At 47.0% G+C, this 14293-nt stretch overlaps 1 long non-coding RNA gene across 1 annotated transcript; it reads right to left on the reverse strand.

Moving 5' to 3' along the window:
* Positions 1–799: 799 nt before the first annotated feature.
* On the reverse strand, positions 800–5470 carry LOC128782873 (uncharacterized). The gene is made up of 3 exons (XR_008428910.1): positions 5361–5470; positions 2574–2738; positions 800–1284 (listed from the first exon to the last, which is right to left on the reverse strand). It is a non-coding gene; the product is annotated as an uncharacterized LOC128782873 (long non-coding RNA).
* Positions 5471–14293: the final 8823 nt, after the last annotated feature.

The raw sequence follows: 14293 nt of genomic DNA on the forward strand, positions 1-14293 counted from the left end.
GGTCATGTCATTTGTGGTCAGACCACCAATTTCCCCTCCTCCCTATAGCAGGGGTCTCAGTCCTTGGGAGGAGGGTTCTCATTCTTTGTTTGTCACAGTGGTAACGAGGCAGATGAGGGGTCTTCAATGAAGGACCACGGGAGTCACCCCAAAAGTTCATTTGGCTTAAGGACGGAGATTAGAAGCAGGCCGCGCATCAGGCTGTCCCGTGCTGGGTCCATGTCAGGTCTTTGCCAAGTCCTTGCCAACTCCTTGCCAAGTTCTTGCCAGGCCTTGTTCGGAACAGCTAGCATGACGGTTCAGTGGTTGCACCTGCACTGTGTCCTGTTCTAAGCCGGAACTGCAGTGGAGGAAGGGATTCTTTCTCGTGGCAATCGGAAGGCAGAATGGAGAATGAGGGGCTTTAGACGGGCTCTTACACCACCCCGTGACTGACGATTGCCCTCGAAAGATCTTCGTTGTGGAGTCTTCAGGACTCGTCAAGTGTTGGCAGCACGTCCCAGGGAAAAGAGAAGAGGAAAAGGGAAAGAAAGAGAAAACAGGAAAACTAAAACAATCACAATTAAACAATAAGCAAAATACAATTAGTATTAATTAAATCAATAATAGTTGAACAATAAATTGTTCAGATAATAATCAATATTCATCAATTAAACAATAGATTGATCAAATAATAAACCAGTATAATCAATATTAAACAATAAAGTAATAAACCTAGTATAATCAATATTACTGAGTACAATTTTATAATCAATAAACAAAAAAAATAATTAAAACAATTATTAAAACATATCTTCTAAGCTTATAATCTTCTTGTGTCTACAGTTTTGGGAACATCTATAGTGTAAAGGATGTCGGCCAAGTGGTGTGCATTAATTATAGATGTTAATTTTGTTAATCGTTTCATCATTTTCCAATTTACAATAAGCAAGATTACTGATAAAACAAAACCAATCATAACTAAAATCAGAAGAACAACAATGGGATGGCACAATTTGTTCAGGATACCGGTGGCGGTGGGTGACCACCCGAAAAGGGTATCCCACCACTTGTGCTCGGCATCACTTTTCACCCTTTCTACAACACGATGTATTTCTTGCACATCATGATGAACAGTTACCAGAGTTTTCTGTCCATTCCCCTTGATTTTTCCTAGGATCTCTATTAGATCTTGATGAAGTAATAATTGCTTTACCAGAGTAAGGTTCATCCCAATGGGAGTAGGCAATAGCTTGTGAATCAACGTGAGATTGGATTCTAAAAGTTCATGTGAAGTAACTGGAGCTACAAAAGAAAAATCACATCCTGCAATTTTAGTAAAGTTGCAAGCACAAAAATTTGAATTATTTTTAGTATCTACTACTGTACTTTCTATAAACACAGTATCACAAGCGGTTCTGAAGCAGGCACACCCATTGCCTGTATATACAAGGACTGTTTCAGAAGTCTCGTTAGGGTGGATGTCAAAATGACAGATATTTTGTTCTGTGTCTAAACAGATATCTTGAGCTATAATTGCATTACCTTCACAGATAAACCCTAGTTGTTCTCGGATAGTACAGGACTCTAAATTGACAGTTTGCCATTTGTCATTAATTTGACGGGCCCATTCTCTATGTTCAGAGGGATAGAAAATGGCTCCGTCATGATTTAATCCTAGTGCAATGATAGGGAATATCAAATGCACCGAGGCATTTCTTATGGTCAACACAAATGCTGTGGCTGTGTTTGTGTTAGGGTCATAGGTAAAATTCACTAAATTCCACCAGGATTGGAAATCTCTTTCAAAGTCAGTGGCACTGTCCCAGACTATTTTCCTAATTTCAGTAGGAAAAGTGCCTTCTTCACCTTCTCTTATGATTGAGGCAGCAACTGACTGCATCCATAATTGAGCCTGGATACAGCTAAGAGCTAAGGAAACGTTGCTTTGTGTGGCATTAAGTGCATCAATTATCAATTTGCTATCATTCACATTTATCTGTTCCCAATTTGGTAGAATGTTTGATAGCAACCACTGATGTGTTCCCAAGGCCGATAAGGACGATTGCAGTGGCTGCTGTATTTTGGTTAAATCTTTAGTCGTGGAGGCCAATTTATTCATTAATACTTCTGAATCAATACTATTTAGGATTCCCAGTCCCGTTCCCACGACACCAGTTATGTCTCTTTGCACCCGGTTTTTAGGAGGGTTCCACTGTCGCAGCCAGGTTGTCCAACCCTGAAAAGAAGTTTGCAAAAAGGGTGAACAAGCTGGTTGTATTTCTGAGACATTGTTTTGCATCAGCAATTTGACTTGTTTAAGAGACCATGCCGGATTAAATAATATCTGTTGTTGGCCAGTTTTCCTGATTATATATGGTCCAACTTCAAAATTTTCGGGTAAGCATAACTGGTGGCTGGGCTCGAGTGGTGGTAGTGGTGGTGGTATAACCCGTAGTAGATTGGGCTACAGCATTTATTATAAACTTAAAAGAAAGCCCTTTGGTGTTTTTTCCCCATAAGCAAACCACTTCTGCCGTCTGTGTTAGTGTAAAATTGTGCCAACAATCCTGTATGCTTGGGTGCATACAAACCTTTTTGTGCTTAAAGAGATCCTTTCACTTTTTCTGCATGCTACCACAATTATTTCAGACCATGGTCACTCAGCTGGTTTCTGGCCATGGGGTTGTGGTAGGATGCAGAAAAGTATTACCAGTTTTATCATGGATTAGGTGGTCTTCATGTCCCTCGGAGTTCTTCTGAAAAAGTAAACACAACAGAATTCTGCCGCCGAGAGGCAGAAAAGTTAGAATGATGGAATTATCCAGCATGTATTTGTCCAATGCTCTTTCCCTAGAGCACCAGAGGCTTCCCATGCATATTTATTTAGAGGGGGTTTTAGCACAAGTGCTACTAGTCCTATAGTAAGAGAGGTCCACCAGAACAGGTTGGCCAGGGTAATGAGCTGGATTATTAGGATCATTTGGTACAGAGCATAGGAGTCAGTGTAGATGCAGACCAAAGAGGAATTCTGTGCTTCTCGTTGAAAAATACTCCAGACAGCTATCAGCTCCCCACTGTGTGTACTACCTTCTCCCTCTGTAATAATTTGCTCACCAGAGGAAAAGTGGAGGGCTTCTGCCCTATATTTCCATACTTTTCCTTTCCCTTTAGCAGAAGCATCAGTAAACCAAGAGTTTGCTGATTGTTTGGGGCAGAAAGGAGGGGTTACTTTGATTACAGAGGCAGGTTTGTCCAAGCTCTCAGTTTCTTGGATTGCTGAAGTTTTTACAGGTCTTTCTGTCATTGAGAAGAAGTTACAGTAATGTTCAACCTGAGCATACCACTTTCTCACTGAGGCCCTCTGGGCCACCCCGTCAGGAGGGGGAGTCCCACTAGTGGCTGTCTTAATAACCTTGAAGGGGCCTCTCAATACAATTGGTTGTTTTTGTGCAATTTTTTCTACTTCTATGAAAGCTAAGATAACCATAAACAATCCTTTTTCCCGGGTAGTGTATCTTTTCTCAACATCTTTGGAACCACAGGAGTAAAAACCAACAGGTCTTGTCGGACCCTCAGGCCCCCGCTGCCATATGTGTACTGACAGCCCTGAGGAGGCAAATCCCCATTCCACCTGGAAAGGATCTGTAGGATGGATAGGGGTCACTGCTTGATGAGCTGTTGCTTCAAAAATCAGCAATTGCAATGCTGACTCCTGAGAAAGACTCCAATCCCATTTCACCCCTTTTCTCAACAAGTCATAAAGGGGAACAAATGGGTCCTTCTGCTTACTAGGAAATCTATCTGGTCTTTCTACAGGAGATACAGCTGCTATAGTTTTTTGAAGGAGAATTGCTGTAGGTTTGAGTGATTCTGGAAGCCCACAAATTAAAGGGGTCATTATCTTGGGCTTCACAGGTAATTGCATCAGGGATTCAAAGTCAGGAATTAATTTCTTTTTGTGAGTCATTTGCAGGCAAGCAGCTTTGTGCACATTTTCCAAGAGTTGATCGGGGGTACTGATTATAGCTATGGGATCTCCCCTTTCCAAGGGGCTTGTTCCCCTGGCCCAAAAAGCTGCACGCTGTGTCAGGGACCATGTGTCACGTTTATCTCCTGTTGTTAAGAAGACACCATGTCCCCAGTACCCACTGGCTTCCTGTTCAGTTAATTTAATTTGATCACCACCAGTGAGGGACATCCGGAAAACATATTCTGTTTCTGATTCATGTGGAGGGTGTCCATATTCCCTTTTAAGCTTAGCTAGCTCAGTGGCAGTGTTTAGTTGTGATGGTATGTGTTTGGTTGTGATGTGAGGTTGGAGATCATCATCACTGAGATAGCTATACACTGAGATAGTTTTAATCAAGGGTCTCAAGTGATGGCAGCAACGTTCCCCACAATTACTTGCTGCTTCAAGTTCTTTATGAGGATAGATTTGTTTAATGTGAGGAGTTTCCTTCTCCTCAAGCTCTGTAGAGGAATCAGCATTATGTGATTTGTTAATATGTTCCTCTGCTAAGGCAGCTCGCAATGCATAGATCACATTTTTGCTTCATATAACTGTTTTTGCAAAATTTCAACTAGATTTTGAAGGGAGTCTATTATAGCATGTTCCTCACTTCTTCGCTCGAAGCGATTTTCTATAGCTGCCATAAGACAAGCTCCCAAAACTGAGCATAAGATAGTTTTATTTTTGCCCAGTTTGAATTTTGTTTCATGTTGTAATGAACACACTCTATCAATAACATTTTCTAAGTTAAACCAATTACTCTGTGCCCATTTTTCTCCTTCCGTAGAAGGTTTGGCATTGTGTTTGGCTAGTAGTGCATAAAATTCAGCTTTAATTTCAACGCTAAGATTGTCACTCATTTTGTGAAGGGACCAAAACCACGACAGGGAGGTACAACTTAAGTTCCACAAAATTACACAGCCCTCGCTGTGTCGCCCTTCGCTTCCCTGGGTGGGTGAAAGGACGATAATCTGCCTGGGAGGCTCTGCTTAGTTTCTTCAAGTTGTCCCTTCCTTCCCAGACCAGATACACACAACAACAACAAAACAACAGTGTCCCGCCTTTTGCACTAAGGGATCCTTTATGAATTTCCAAAGACAGTATGGGTGCCTTTTCAGCTGCAACCCTTCTGTCTAGACAGAAATCCTGTCCGTGACGCCAATTTAATGTCACGATCCGCTTATTGCGGGGTGTCGTGATGGTTCTTTTCAACGATCCCAAAAGTGCAACAAAGGCAAACAACAAGGGACTATCAGTTAATCACAACAAATGCACCTTTATTAGGGCCAAAACAGTAAATGCGATAGTGGGGATCAGAAAGGAGATAAAAGGAGAGAGAGAGAGAGAAGAGGGGTATGGGAATAGCTACCAACACAGGCGAGATCCTCAGTGGTCCGGACGATGGGGATCCGTCTGTCGTGTCGGGGGAGTCTCCGAAGTTCTGGTCAACTCGGGGGTCCAATTATAGTCCACAGAGGAAAGAGGGGGAACAAGTGTAACAATGAAAGTCCATTGTAATCGCCCTGAGGGAACAGGTGAGTCCACAGAAACCACCAAAGCAAGACGAATACAATGAAGAATAAGTCCATTTGAATCACTGAAGGGAAACAGGTCATGTCATTTGTGGTCAGACCACCAATTTCCCCTCCTCCCTATAGCAGGGGTCTCAGTCCTTGGGAGGAGGGTTCTCATTCTTTGTTTGTCACAGTGGTAACGAGGCAGATGAGGGGTCTTCAATGAAGGACCACGGGAGTCACCCCAAAAGTTCATTTGGCTTAAGGACGGAGATTAGAAGCAGGCCGCGCATCAGGCTGTCCCGTGCTGGGTCCATGTCAGGTCTTTGCCAAGTCCTTGCCAACTCCTTGCCAAGTTCTTGCCAGGCCTTGTTCGGAACAGCTAGCATGACGGTTCAGTGGTTGCACCTGCACTGTGTCCTGTTCTAAGCCGGAACTGCAGTGGAGGAAGGGATTCTTTCTCGTGGCAATCGGAAGGCAGAATGGAGAATGAGGGGCTTTAGACGGGCTCTTACAGCACCCCACGACTGCAGGAACTGCCGCACCTTCTGCAATGCGCAAGCAGGACCATTGTTGGTTTTCACAGCAGAAGGTATGCCCAGAATGGCAGAGGCCTGCCTCCAGTGGGCAAGGACATTGTGGGCCTTTTCTCCAGTGTGAGCAGAAGCCCACATGGCAGAGGAGAACGTGTCCACAGTGACATGCACATACTTCAGCCGGCCAAACTCGGCAATCTGGGTGACATCGGTCTGCCAAAGCTCCAAGGCACTAAGGCTTCTGGGGTTTACCCCTGCCAGCAAAGGTGCAGCAAGCGCGTGACAGTCATCACATGACTCGACAATGTCACGAGCCTCAGTTGGCATCAACTGAAACTGCTTCTGCAAGGTATGTGCGTTCTGATGGAAGAACCCATGCGATGCCTTAGCCTGCGGGAGTGTGTCATGCTGAGGTGCTGCCCATGCTGAGTTAGCCAAATTGTCAGCCCGCGCATTACCTTCTGCTACAAACCCTGGCAAATTGGTTTGACTCCTTACATGCAGAACGTAGTACGGATGAACCCGGACCTGAATGGCACACCACAAGGTCTTCAGTAAATGAAACAAGGCAGGATTACTGACATCCTTCAAAACTGAATAACCCAACCGCTGTGCGATGTCGGCCGCATAGGCAGAATATGTGACCAAACTGAAAGGTTCCTGGGAAAATTTCTCAAATGCCATGACAGCAGCCCTCAATTCAACCAATTGGGCTGACCCATCCTCATGACCTTCCAGGACCTGCCACTCAGATCCATCCCTCCAAGTAACAATGGCCTTCCCTGTTTTCCCCAAACTGTCAGTGAAGACAGTGGGTCCTTGCATTGGCTCCTGACTATTTTTGGGCCGCAAAGAGATTTGTGTGAATTTCGCCACCTGCAGTAGCTTGTGGTGGGGCAGATGATAGGTGATCTGCCCTGAAAAGTTTTCCAGAGCACTTTGCAGGGACACACTGTGTGCAAAGCTCCAGTCAAAATCCTCCCACTGTACCGGGAGTATGATCTTTGCGGAATCCGCACCCATCAATTGCAAACACCGTTGCCGGCATTTGATTATCAAGCGAGCAATTAGCTCAAACAATGCGGTTGCCGTCTTCTGTGGCTGATGGGGCAGGAAAACCCATTCCAAGATGTGCAAGAAATTGGACCATTTGTCACTCCATTGGCCAATGATGCCTGTGGGATGCGAATCTGGAGTGGTAATGAACACAGTGACATCAACGGAAGGATCAATGCCATAAACCTGGCAAGCAGAAACAGCTTGCTGAACCTCCTCCAGCACCTGATGTGCTTCAGGGGTCAGTGTGCGAGGCGACTTTAAATCAGAGTCTCCCTTTAACAAATCAAACAGAGGAGACAGTTGTGTGTTGGTCAGTCCCAAGTACGGACGTAACCAAGTGATGACACCTACCAATTTCTGGGCATCATTCAGTGTCTTCACCGAATGCACAAATTGCACCTCCTAGTGTCGGATTGTCCATTCCAGAATGTTGACCCCCAAATATTTCCAAGGAGGTTGTTGTTGAACCTTTTCTGGAGCCACCTGCAGCCCATGAGAATGCAAACCATTGAGCAACTGAGGCTGTATCCTCAGCAGCTCATCCTGGGTGGATGCAGCCACCAAAATGTCGTTCATATAGTGATTAAGATGGGCATCAAGAAACTGCTTGCGAACTCCAGACAAGGCACGGGCCACATACCATTGGCATACGGCAGGAGAATTTTGCATGCCCTGGGGCAAAAACTTCCATTGATATCGCTGTGCGGGCTCAGCATTGTTGATTGCTGGCACCGAGAAGGCAAATTTTGGTCTGTCATCAGGATGCAAGGGACTTGTAAAAAAAACAATCTTTGAAATCCACGATGAGGATTGGCCAATCTGCAGGAAGCATGGTAGGCGACGGCATGCCCGCCTGCAATTTTCCCATGCTTTCCATCACAGCATTGACCTTTTGGAGGTCTTGTAACAACCTCCATTTCACAGATTTTTTTCTTGATGCAGAAGACAGGAGTGTTCCAGGGACTGGCAGAAGGCTTCTGATGACCCTGGTCCAACTGCTTCTGCATCAGGTTTCGAAGGGTGACTAATTTGTCTTGAGGGAGGGGCCACTGGTTCTCCCAGAGGGGTTTGTCCACCAGCCACCGTAAAGGAGGCGTAGGACACTCTGTGCCCTTCATTACAGTGGCCCCCATCAAAAATCCGTCCCGATGCGCACCCCCCACGTGGACAGAACATCCCTCCCCCAGAGGTTAACACTAGTTGAAGTAACATGAGGCCGAATCATGGCCGTCTGTCCCTCTGGGTTCACGATCAGCATGGAATGCTGGCTCACGTAGCAACGTGCTGTTCCTCCCAATCCCACAATAGGCGTCTCCACCTGATCCAAGGGCCACTCCAGGGGCCAGGCGGCAAGGAAGAGAACTGTGACATCCGCGCCACTGTCAAGAAGCCCGCGGAGACGAATCTCCGGCAGCGTCGTGGCAGGAATGTACAGGGTACACAGCATCTCGGGACGTTTTTCAGTCAGGACAGCAGACCAGTGAACTTGAGGCAGCCCAGTGGATCCAAAGCCGCCATCACCTCGCGACCGATCAACTGTCCTGCAAACAGAAAACTTAAAATGCAGAAGTTGAGCAATTCGTGTCCCTTTTGGGATAGTGACGGGGGGGGGGGGGGGGGTGGAGACCATGGCACAAATCTGTCCTGTGAAATCTGCATCAATGAGCCTCATGTGCACAACGATGCCCTGAAGGGTGGCACTAGACCTCCCCATAAGGAGAGCACTCATGCCCTCACCCAAGGGACCAACGGCATCCAGGGGAACCTTGTGTATTTTGCCAGAATCTATGACAACTGTTGCTGCTGTGCAGACATCAACACCTGCTGAGCCACAGGTGCTGGCTGCAAGCCGGCTAAGCAGACCTCCATCAGCACCAGGACTTGGAGAGAAGCTTGTGTCTGGGTGCGTCTCCCCTTTGCACTCTGCTTCCCGTTTCCCGAGCCCAACAACGCCTGGCCATTAGCATGAACATTTGCCTTGCAGACATTTGCAGTATGGTTTGGCCTTCCACACCGACCACACAAAAACAAAGGAGTTGTGACCTGCTGTACCTTCTTTCTCTGTTTCTTGCTGGCCTGAGCATTTCCCTGCTGTCGCTGCCCACCCTGAGGCATCACCTAGACTGGCTGCACAGCAGTAGCCATGGCAGGCTGCACAGCAGTAGCCAAGCCATCTTATGACCTGAAGTGCCTACCTTTGCACAGGCCTCTGCCATCTGAGGGACAGAAGGATCACCAGGAAGAGCCTCTATGGTTGTCCTACAATCGACATTGCAGTTACTTCTCGCAAGGTGCTTAAGCAAAAGCTTCCTTGCCTCAGGATCTCCCACCTGCTTCTCCAGAGGCAGCCAGCCTGTCTGCAAATAGTAGGAAAGACTCATCAGCTCCCTGGACAACAGTCACAAATTACTCCTTTGGAGCAGCCACTTCTATGGTCTGAATCAATGCTGCCATGCCTGTTGTCTGGCACTGATCCAGCACCAGGGGAGCAAAGCCAACCTGCCCATGAGGATCAGCATAATTGCCTGTGCCTAGCAGCACATTAGTACCAATCAAACGTCTGGGATCCTGTTGCCCCAAAGTAGCATTTCACTCCATGGCTCTGGCTGCCAGCTGAATCCATTTACTCAAAGAGGTCATATTCTACAGGCTGAAAAAGAACACGAGCCAAGCTTTGAATATCGTAAGGAGTCAGCAAATCAGCAGCAAACACTCGAAGCATCTGCATGACTTCTACAGACCCCAGACCATATTTTCCAACCTTATCACGGAGTTCCATCAAAGCTTTCAATGGTAAAGGCTGATGGGCGTTATGAGCAACACCCCTGAGCACAGGGAAAGCCTGGAGACCCCCTGGTAAGGCGGCAGCACCTGCTAAGTCCTGCCCCATGGACTCCACAGGGACAGAAGCAGATGCCTGACTGGGAGTCAGCTCAACACCACCCGATATAGCGCCCCTTGCAGCATCAGCAGGGCCAGAGCAGGCAGCTCCGCACCCCGGGAGGCTATGCACAGAGGCACAATCAAGCACATACTCGACCTTAGCTTTGACTTCTCGCCAAAAACCGCTCGTGTTCCCTCAGACGTACAGTCACCTGACACGGCAGAAGTGTCCACAAGGCCGAGGAAGAAGCCCCATGGCCCTGGGGAAGCACGGGTCTCCCTCCGGCCGCATCACCTTTCGCGGCAAAGGTAAACACCGCAGTGCCCGCACTCGCTGCAGTCCCGGTACCCGCAGGAGAGACGGGCAGCGGAGACGGTCCAGCCCGGGGCCACCCTCCCCCGGCACGGGGGGAGAGCGGTGCGCAGAGAGAGACGCAGCTCGCAGAGCCACACCATCGCTCCGCGCTCCGTGCCTCGGGGCCCGGCACAAGCTGCGCGGTGACGGGGCCGTCAGGCACCGCACCCAAAAGAGTCTCGCCCTCCAGGGAGGGGTCTGACAGAAAGTCAACCAACGTCCCGCCTCCGGCGTCTTCCTCTGCCTGCGCATGCTCGGCAGGCTGCGCACACACAGAATCAATCAATGACATTGACCCCGAGCGGGAGAGCGGGGGAGAAGCGGCTGACTCCGCTCCCGCCGCCCCCAAGGAATACGTTGTGGAAACCCCGCAGTTCCGACAAAGTGTTGTCATCGAATCAAGCTCCAGCAGAGGCGGAGACTGAGCCAGGGGCTCCCCGTAGCCCCCGAGCGCCGGAAAGGCACGGAGAGAGGTTGTTTCCACCCCACTCCGCCGCCCCCCCGGCGTGGAAAGGGACGAGGTTGGCACCGTCGACTGCGGGACCCCCAGAAGCCCGCGGGGCTCGGCCCATCTGCTGGCCGAGAGCCCAATCTACCCCGGAGGAACTAGAGTGGCGATCCGAGCTGGAACTGTCACCCAGTGCAGCATCCTGGGGGGAAGGGGAAGGCTCCAATCCGCGCAAGAACTCAAAATCCACCTCAACCTCCGAAAAGGCTTCAGTGTCACCCAGTTCAGAGGCTGGGGGCCTGTGAAGCGATACGCGAAATAAATAAATAGACTCCATTGTTATGAACAGTTTCCAGGTGTTCCCCAGAGACGCGGGCAGGGCTTTCCTAGTTCCCATGGCAACACTAAAAGAAAACTACTAACTCTAGCTAAGTACCGATATTGAAATGCTAATTAGCTAAGTGCTCTGTTTGTTTTCTCTAAACTACCTGGCCTCCCACCCCTCCACGCTGCCATTCTGGGACTAACATGCAAATAAAAAACCCCTTAGGATCATGGGAGTATTTTTAGGAGATAAAAATGAATATAAATCAAAAACTGAACACAATAGAGGAGTCTAGACAAATGCCCTAGCTGAGGAAGAGGGAAACACATCCCCTGATTGACTTTTAACCGTCGCCATCACCTAAGAAAGAACAGACTATATTAGGCTCCGAGAAGCCGGGAGATCGAGTCAGAGAGCCCTGGTGCTGCCACCACGGAAGGAGTGGGGACAGCTGTTGTTCTGGACTTCAGCAACAGACTCTGCACACCACGCCTCCTCATCCTCGGGCACCGGTGTGCCACAAGGAAAGGAGAAAGGACAGCTGCTGCTCGGGACTCCAGTGACCGACTCTGCACGCCGCCTTCCTTCTGGCTGCCTGGGAAAGCTACAACCGTGGGGGCGAGCTCTGCGTCGAGCCCCCTGCCCAGCTGATCTTTTTAATAAAGAGCTGAACATTAATAAAGGCATTAGCCCTGTTCATTTCATCCATAACCTGGGGTAGTTATGAAGTGGGTATGTATGTCAGCGCCCGGCACAAGTGAGATAACTCTCCAAAACTTGTGCCCCGAGCCTCCGTTTGACTCACACTTTCATTCTCAAAGATGTTCCATATGCAATACATTGCACAACTTTTCCATGCATATTCAACCCCTGGCCCCACCTGTCCTCGCCTCTCATGCTAAATAAGTCCACGCCCTTCTGGGCACGCGTGGTTTGCTGTGGTGGTCGTACGGGGGGTCTCTCGGTGGTCCTGAGGCTGAAGATTGTGGTCTTCCTCATGATTGAACTTTTGAACTTTTCCTCTTTGCCCGTGCGCTTTTGGTCCTTTGGTCCTTATCTGAGTTTGTCTGTCGATTTTGATTAGCTTGGAGACAGAGGAGCTTCTTTATCTGGGTTCTTTGCCTCTTCTGGTATTGTTCTTTATGCAAGAAGCTTCAGAAATTTGCATTTTCCTATGCCCTTTGTACCAGGCAGAGGTTTCTTAAGTAAAAGGTTAAAATTCAACAAATAACTCTACAAGCTAAATTATAAATGCTTAATTCATTCTGTTAACCTAACTCTAAAAATCTCTGTTTCACCTGGGAGACTCAAAGTCCTGCCAATGCTTATCAATCCGTCTCCATTTCATCAGCATTGCCACCACGCCTGCACTGTAACCAGCAGAGAGAGAGCCCATGAGGTGTTCTCCCAGGAGAGACCACACCTCCCTGGAGGAGGCCTCTTCAGGGGCTGAAAAGAACCCATGATCTTTGACCCAGTAAAACAGTTGTTTAAAGCCATCCCAAAGAACAGAAGCCCTCTTCTGCTCCAGAAAAGCTTTCCAGACATCCAAGACCCGTAAGTCCTCCATAGAAATCACAGGGGTTGCCCTGGCCACAAGCACTGCAGGCAGACAGGAAGGCAGGAAGGCAGGAAAGCAGAGAGGCAGAGAGGGGGGGTCAAGAATTAAAAAGACCTCACCCACGGCTGTCCTACACACGGCGGCCACCAGATGTCGCACTACGACATGAAATAACTCACGCACTCACTCTAAGATGCGAAAGAACAAAAGGAAGAAAAAGAAGGAAATTTTATTTCTGACCTTGCAATATATAGAATTCCAAAAGTGATAGTGGCTTGGAGGATGAAATTGCCACCTCTCCAACCACACTGGTCAAACCAACAGTCCATCAATTCTCTCCACCCACAAAGAAGAATGCAAAACAATCATTATTTACATGAACAGTGCATGAGAAACTCCAGTAGAAATATGTAAACATCAGAAGGCATAGAAAACTTTTAAAACAACTTGAAAACTTTTAAAAGAACAGGGCGACACCCATAGAAAAGACTTTCTGAGTTTGTCATCTCTTCAGATCAGCAAGAAGTTTTATTGTTTAATATTGTTCATTTTTTTGCTAGTGAATGTTTTGCCTGTTAAATAAACAGGTTTTTTCCACTTTTATCCGAACCAGCTGGGGGAAGAGCGGCTTAAATCTGCTTTCTAGAAGAACCCCTTTAGAAGTTTTCTTCCAAATTTACCCTAAACCAGGATAAATGCATTTTTGGCACCCAATATGGGGCTCAAGAAAGTAGAAAAACCCTGTACTGACTGCATTTTAGTTGTACTTACTCTGTATTGAGATAAAGCAGTCAGTAGCCATGTTGCTTGAATTCATAATGTCTCTCAGGGTGGAGGCCTTTCTAGTCTCTAAGCTTTTTTGAGGTTTTAATATCTTCCTGGTCCCTGGGTTTATTTTCTTATCTGGAAATAGCTCCAATATTGTCCCTAACATGCAGTTTTTACAATAGAGAGGCACAAATTAGGATAACTATTGTGCTAAGCTCAATGATAATGATTTATAGGGAGTTTACAAAAGTCCTAGAGTCTGTTCAAAATATGTATAGTTTAAAGTTTCTTCATCCTACCCTATGTTCTAGTTCGAAAAGCATATTTTAGGAGTTCATTAGTAATTTCACCCAATTTGTTAGAAGAAGAGCAGGGGATGAGGCTTTTCAGCCTTTCCTTTCCTTCTTCTCCTTTAAATCTGTTAAGTCACTTTTTGAGAATGTTCAATTTTCCCTAAATGAAAAAGATACCACCTTCCTAGTATTTCGTCTGCTAAGTGACGCTGTTGAGTCAGGGATGGATAGAAAAGACTCCAGTCTTCAGAAGGCAAATTAAAAGAAGTTTAATGAAAGTAGCATGTCTTTTTATAATGTGACTTGCTAAGGTGAGACTTGATTGGTCTCAAAGTAAAAACCTCTCACACTATTGATGAGCTATGAATAGCACAATCTGGTGAATCATATCTATAAACAACAGTTACAGAAAGAGAGATAATAATTGTTTTAATTCTTTTCTTTAAGTTTCCCAGGCTCGGCCTGGGAGAAAATGATCTCTGATCTCTCTTCAACTGAACTGAGAATATTCACAATTTCCCCTTTTTGTTTAAAGGAGCAGGCGGCGTTTGTAGCCTCCT

Source organism: Vidua chalybeata, assembly GCF_026979565.1.
Source record: "Vidua chalybeata isolate OUT-0048 chromosome W unlocalized genomic scaffold, bVidCha1 merged haplotype SUPER_W_unloc_16, whole genome shotgun sequence".
Classification (NCBI taxonomy): domain Eukaryota; kingdom Metazoa; phylum Chordata; class Aves; order Passeriformes; family Viduidae; genus Vidua; species Vidua chalybeata.